This window comes from Cryptomeria japonica, chromosome 8 (assembly GCF_030272615.1).
Source record: "Cryptomeria japonica chromosome 8, Sugi_1.0, whole genome shotgun sequence".
NCBI classification, from domain to species: Eukaryota; Viridiplantae; Streptophyta; class Pinopsida; order Cupressales; family Cupressaceae; genus Cryptomeria; species Cryptomeria japonica.
Window position 1 is genome coordinate 2,001,655 of NC_081412.1, and position 8,195 is coordinate 2,009,849.

An 8,195-nucleotide genomic window follows, 5' to 3' on the forward strand; every position below is an offset into this window, starting at 1 on the left:
CTTCCTATGGATTGAGTCTTCTATGCTTAGGATGGTTAGGAAGGAATCTACCATGAGCATCTCTTCTTCGTCTATGCATGCAGATTCATGAGAAATACTTGACAACCAATTGAACTAATAAAAAAAACTAGACTAAAAACTTGAAAATTCATGAATATGACAGGTTCTTAGTTTGGCACAATCCCCGGCAATGACGCCAAAAATGTATGCCCTGCCAATTAGAACAATAACTAAACTTAAAGTCTTAACTCAGGGATTGGTCATCCATTCTGAGTAGCTATCATTTCCATGATTGAGGTTCATTTACTTGTCAACCCAGGGATGCATTACTTGAAATGGGTCTGCATTGTTTATGCACTAAGTTCCGGTAAGAATCACTCTATTATACTGCAACAACTGAATCTACTGAAATAAACATGCAAAAATACAACAACTAAATGGCTACAAAAAATATTAACATTAACAGATGACTCTAAATAAATAACTGTTATCTAAGTTCAAATTTTACAAATAGGGACTACTCCGTCTGCTTTGGCTGCAAGAATAGTCACAAGATATGGTTCCAGTGGCTGCAGGAAATAGTTAATTGCCAGAACATCTACTGCAGTAAAAGAAAACTTAACTTAACAATTACATAGGAATACTCACCAAGTGGGCCCCCCTTGGATGAGTGTATCCAGATCTCAAACAATTCTATATGCTTAGAATAACACAATCTTTATTCATTATCTCCAAATGTTGATACAATACATAAAATAAGAGAAAATACTTCTAACTCTGAAAACTTTGTCTCTATCTAACCTCTACAAAGAGGTGTAGATCTTTATTTTTAAGAAAGTTATAACGAACTTTCAACTACTTAGATCGTTCCCATAAAACTAGGCGAAAACATTTATTACAATAAGAAGAAGAAGTCAACCACAAAGATCGTGGGACTTCGTTATCATGTGGCCAAGAATATAGCGTGACAGTTTCTACTAGATCACTGCTTGCTGAAGACACTCATAAATAGATCTGGTACTGCATCGCTATTCCTTTGTCGCTTCACTCGAACACCATCTTCTTCATCGTCTTAAATTCTCTCAACCGCCTTGAAATATCTCTTACATGTTTGCATGGCACGATTCTCCATGAGCCTTAATTTGACCACTTTTGCAACAACATATTTACTCCCGCATCAAAGGTTAGAACATACAAGCACATACATATCCATTTTCATTAATCACAACATTTATACATCCACACATAAAATTACCATAGTAATTCGCATAGGTATAGGAATATTTTGTCAAAATAATACAAGGTTCACCGTGTTTAGATATTGTTTAATATGCACACAATCAAAACTCTGATATATCCTATGACCTTCACATTGTCCCATTATGCAACTTAAAACACAAGAAAAACTTATCAATCATATATATAAAAGAGCTATTATTTTAGCTCATCAGTATTTGGATAAATCCTTGGGATATCTCTATAAGAGATAAAAGAATAACCTCGTGATAATTTCTTCTTAAGGGATAACACTTCATTATCTAGCCTCTGCACCATGGGATTTGTTCTACAGGTAGAAAATGATTCCATATAAGATTTTTCTCTAGACCCATTTTGCTCTATCTTTATCTTACTTGCAAGGATAAGATCATCTTCAATCTCAACTACTAGGACTTTGCTAACAATGCATGAACATCTTATGCAGGCTCTAACCTCTCTTCAAACTCTATTCTGAGTGTCTGCCAATTGGTGATGGGTTGTGGTGCAAGATGGTAGAACCAGTCAGCAACAATACCTTGGAGTGTTTCAATAAGTAGTCTTACTGAAACATCTTCATGTTCAACACCAAGAATCCCACGTGCAATGTAAAAAGCAACGTGATGTTGATCTAGATGTTGTGTGCCATCCCCATAGAACTTGGGAATATTCTTCCATGAGCCATCATGAAGAGCATGTAGAGGTGGAGTCAGATTCAATGGACCAAAGGCATTCCCCCAATGACCTTGGGTAACCATTTTACATGTCCTTGGTAAAATATTGACAAATTACAATGGATAGAGTACTATTACACTTTAACCAAAATCATGAGGCCTTTGGATGCATATCGTGTCCCCAGTAGAGTCGCCAAAAACTGTTGGTTGAAAATTTTGCAAACTAGGTGAGTTTACAGAATTATGGTTTCAACCACAGTGAATATCTCTCCTAATTTCTAAGGGAAGGATCCCCTTTTCTACTGCAAACTAAATGTAATACTATTATCACTAATTCAAGATGATACAATTACTTAACTCTCTTTTCTCAGAGTAATTATAGAACAGAGCAATAAAATAATTTTAAGTTGCAGTAATCTTAAGAATCTATGCTAATTGGGAGCAAAGTGTCCATAAGAGTACAAAGCCTCTCATTGCTCCATTTTTCTATAAATAAATTTGGGATGGGAAAGTATAATAAAGCTTAAAGTCTTCTTTTTATCACTATCCTATCAACCTTTACAAATAGATAACTCTTTCTTACAATAAAATTTCAAGTACAACCAAGCAGAATTAACTAAGAAGCTCATGAAAGCTCAAAGACTTTTCATGACTTCCTTTAAAGCTTCAAGAACAAAGATGAAATATGTGTATCTCAAAGACTTCAACTTAAATGCACAAACGTAGAAGGTAAAACAACACAAAGACTGCAAGTTATCTCTTTGCTTGAGCATGAAACATTATCTTCAAATGTGATAAGTAGCTCAAAGGGTACAAGATCAAGTTTGACAATATATCATTAATTATAGACACAATAGCAGCTCAAAGACTACAAGATTGGATTTAAGTCTTTTTCAAATAACACCACAATACTCACAATCAACTCCAAATAATGTCGTCACAGTACAACTTGTTCCAACACAAAGGTTGAAAGAAACTTGTCTCTTTTATTGATTGCAATTTGATTTATATCTAAAAACAAAGTTTTAGAGTGCTTCCCAAACTGACAAAGTTTTGTTGCATTGCCCAAAAATATCCTTATTAGAATGAAAATTCTCATATTTATAGAGGAGAGGTGCAACATGAAACTAGGAAATTACAACTAATTTGTGATTTAGTCAAAAGTAGTCCTATAGACACCTAAAATTGTCCTAGCTTAATTAAATAAATATTTTATTTATTTAATTATTTTATCCTAAGCCTTCTATTAATTAAATAGATTTTTATTTATTTAATCAATTCATTAACCCTCTTCTAGCCTTTCCTTATTTAAATAAATATTTTTATTTATTTAAATTATCTTTTTCCTAAATTAAATAATTATTTTATTTATTTAATTGGTCCCACTTCCTCTATTAATCAAACGATTATTTATTTAATTAATTAATTCATTAGCCTTTTCTTTTCATGGCACGTGTCATTTATCTCTTAATTTACCTCTACCCACCCCCTTCATTATTTTATTATTTCTTTTACCTACCCTTTAATCCTAGTCGGCCATTTATTTCTTTCACCTTTTAATCTTATCCCTCCATTTCCTAAAGCATCTTCTATATAAGAGGATACTTTCATCCTTTCAATACTACTCTAATCCAACAATCTTTATGCTACCAAGCGACATCACAACCACAATCCATTAGTTTTTGAGGTCTTGTGCACAATACAAAAATCTAAGAGCAAATATATCAAGCAAGATCAATGGAGATAAGAGACAATGGAGATCAAACCCTACTTGGCATGTGCATGGTATTATTGTTTCAATTTGTTGATTTGCATGTTCTTAGGTTTCTTCATTGGTACGTGGTGAATGCTTTGTTGTAGAACTAGGGTTTGTTGTGGTTTGATCTTTGTGGTTTTGCAATAGTTTATCATCATTCATTTTTCACCCACACTAAGTCCTATTTGACTTAGGACACGTGCAGTCCTACATGTGTACTAGAGCATACATAGAATGACACTTGATATGTCAATTGGAATTACAAAATGACACTTGAAGTGTAGATTGAAATTACAAAATGCCATTCACTAGAGATGCATAAAAAATGACTAAGTGTCCGAAGACACATCTTCATTATCATCATCCTTCTTCAGAAAATATTTATATTGTTTGCAAGGTAGCCTATATTTCAGAGTCATCTCATCTCGGTGTGCGAAATTTGGTATCTGGAGTGAAGTGCAGTATGGATTTGAAGAATTCTTAGAGATGGACAAAAACGACCAAAAAAAAATACAAGAAAAGGGGACTTTGGTGCATTTCGGGTTTATAAACCTAATTTGCACCAAAAAGGGTGACTTTCGTATTTATGAACGTGATTTGCACCAAAATGGGGACTTTGTTGCAATTTGGGTTTACGAACCCGATTTGCACCAAAAAGGGTAACTTTGGTGCAATTCGGGTTTATGAACCCGATTTGTGCCAAAAAGGGTGGCTTTGGTGCATTTCTGGTTTACAAACTCGATTTGTGCCAAAAATGGTGACTCTGGTGCATTTCAAGTTTATAAACCCGATTTGCACTAGAAAAGGGGACTTTGGTGCATTTCGGGTTTATAAATGCGATTTGCTCTAAAAATGGGGACTTTGGTGCATTTCAGGTTTATAAACCCGTTTTGGACCAAAAATGGGGACTTTGGTGCATTTCGGGTTTATAAACCCGTTTTGCACCAAAAAGGGTATTGTGGTGCATTTCGGGTTTATAAACTCGATTTGCACCAAAATATAAAAATAAACTCCTAAAAAGACAATTTATCAATCTTTTAGATTGACAAATTCAGACTCAAATTAAGACAATTTCTTGAGAGCCTAACTACACAGGAGGGGGTTTGACAAGAACCTCGACATGCATGCTTAGAGGGTGAGAGCTATGAAACAGACAAATTTTGTAGGGGTTATCCCATAATTTTGAGCAAGCAAAAATTGAGGATAACAAGATTGAAAACTTTAGATTTACTCTTTAGAAAATATAACAATGTTTTGCTATAATCATCTATAAATGAAACATGATTTGTGGAATTTGTAATGGAAGGAACGTTTACAAGATGAAACACATCAAAATAAATAAGAAGTAACACACTGCAAGATTTATGAGAACTCGAGTGAAACTGAACATGGTTTTATTTTCCATAAATGCGATGCTCACATAAATCTAAATCAAGATTACAATCATTCAAATATTCAACAAGGTTTTTTATTTTTCTCAGTCATAACATAGTCTTCTTTGTACGTAAGTTTTCTTCAGAAGAAAAAGCACCCTTAGGTACCCAAAAGCCATGTCCATTTGTTGAAGGTGAAATGCTCACATGTTTCAACAAAGTATCCACAAATCTAATTTTCACAGAAGTGCTATTACACTCAAAGTGTATGCATGTAGCTTATACAATGTGCCAAATCTGACAGATGTATAAATTACCATAGAATCTCTCACCATTTTACATCTTGCATCATAAAAGACTACTTGCACACCCACATCTATTAGTTTTTTAATTGATAACAAATTTTGTTTTAGTCCAAGGATATGCAATACACCACTAATCATGTTTACTCTACCCTTAATAAATCTAATTCTAACTTTACGACGACCAACAATATCTAAATGAGAATCATCACCCAAGTATAGCTTACCTCCATTAAATTCTTCGTATTTAGAAAACTAGTCTCTATTGGAAGTCATATGAAAAGATGCACCCGATTCAATTAGCAATGCATCATTACTTGCATGAGTGGCCAAAGATGCAATGGACACATCACCATCTTACTTTTTGAACTTCGAATTAGAGTCAAACTTATTTTTATTTTTCTTTGCAATCCTTACAAAAGTGTCTCGATTCACCACAATTTCAGCAAATGACTTTGGAATTTCTAGGAGATTTGGATCTCCCTTTGAACTTAGATTTATCACACTTCTCATTCTTCTTTCCTTTTTGCTCAAGTCCTTGACAAATAGTTAGGGTTTCCTTTGAAGTGATGGATACCTTCCTCTGCATCTCTTCACCAAGAAAGGTACCCACTAAATCTTCAAACTTCAAAATAACATAAGTATTGTCGATAGCCATAATAAGAGATTCCCACAAATCAAACCAAGAACAAAGCAAGATCTAACATTTCTCCTCCTCCTCCATCTTGATATCAATATATGCCAATTGAGCTACCACCATATTGAAAGCTTCTCGGTGGTCTGTAATTCATCCACCCTCTTCCATTCTCAAGGAATATAATTTCTTCCTAAAGAAAATCTAATTTAATAAACATTTGGCTTGATACATCTCACCAAGATTATTCCATAGCTTTTTTGCAAAGGTCTATTCATGCACAATGATTAGAATTTTTTTTTCGAAGCACAATCTAATTAGACCCTTGGCGTTATGGTCCATAACATCATAATGAGTAGCCACGATAGGATCTATATGTCTTGAGAAATTCATATAAAAAACATCCCACATATCTAAATCTATTAACAAATCCTCCATCTTTAGCTTCAACATCTCAAAATTAGTTCCAAAACATTTCTCCACCTCTATTCTCCCTAATGAGCTTGTCATCTGAAAAATTCCTACAATAAGATAAAAATTGTTGGTATTATGGATGTGTTGCATTAGTTTTGTCAATGATGTCAACACTGATCATCTGGAGATCTTTGGTTATGTTGAATCGACACATTGTGTTCACTAGCATGTTTAGTGACTTATGCACAGTCATAGGTATATTGTTCACCGACAGGTTATATTGTTCACCGACACTGAGGATGAATTTTTATCATCTGGATATCACTTGGTTATGTCGAATACATGGTTTGGATACTTGGTTTTTGTGTTTTGGTTGTTGGTCTAATCGGGCTGACATATTTGTTGTTACCGACAAATTGGTCTAGGTTATGGACCGGTATGCATTATCTATTCCAAATCAGCACGACACGTTATGGAGATGATTTATTAATTGGATATTGTTGTAAATGTATTGATCCGACATGATGCATCACATCTTGACTTGTTTGTAATTGATTTTATTGTAATATTCTTAGTGACCCGACCTACACATTTGGTCTTAGGTTTTGGTATATATGTAAGATCTCATTTGTGAGATGAAAAGAAGTAGAGAAGTAATGGTATATGGTATGGTAGTGTATCATGGTATGTGCGAATATTGAATATCATATGAGTAGACCATAGAGAAGGTTCAATGAAGGTTTGAAGGTGATTATGAGAGCTTAACCGGTACTGAATCCAACATTGGAGATGCTACTTTGAGTAGTACATTATCATTGGATTTAACCATCCAATTGTAATTAGTGTGACTCCTATTTTGTGATCAAGCAGTGAGCTCTAGGCGGTTGGCATTTCTGCATGTACAGACCCCATTTGTATACACATACTATCTGCAGTAGTATCATCTGATTATGGGTAAGGTTTCCCACCTTGGTTTTTCCCCTTACAGGATTTCCACATACAAATCTCTGTGTTATGTGTTGTGGATGTTGTTTCTCTTTCTATTTTATGCATTAAGTTTCACCAGTATTAATATTAACTGCTAATCTGTCAACCGACATTAAGTTTGGTTTACCGGTATTAAGTATCAAGTTTGATTAAGTTATATTTGGGTTGTAACTCATGGTCAACTGATTCACCCCCCCCCCCCTCTCAGTTGCCTCTCGGGTCCTAACAAAAAAGTATCTTCTCCACAAGGTCCCACTTGAATATGGATTAGTTCAAAAAAACCAACAACCCACAACTGAAACCAAAGGTGATTAGGCTATGATACCGCTTGTAAGGAATTTAAGTAGTAGAACAACTTCCTACACTAAGCTTGAGAAGAGGGTAATGCAACACATTTATAGATCTTTACAATAGTTACAAAAACTTTACATAAATAAACAAAAATAGAATGCACACTGTATGCCAGAATAGTGGTGCCAGTCAATCAATCAAAAAGACAAGAAACTAACATACCAATGAAACATTAGATATAAAGACTAACTTGGTAAACGAGTTAAACAAGAAAATCTTTCAAATGGTGTCTCATTGTTCTCTATCTCATAGGATTCCTCAAGTCAATGGTTGCTCTAAGATCATTGAGCAATTGACCTTTGGAATGACAACTCCAAGAACGAGTGATATATGATAAAAATAATCTATATGCAATATGGAACTAAGATCTATATGATAAACTTACTATGATGAGGATTAGCCATGATAATGAAGTTAAACAAGCTATGCTATCGTGATATGCGGTAACAT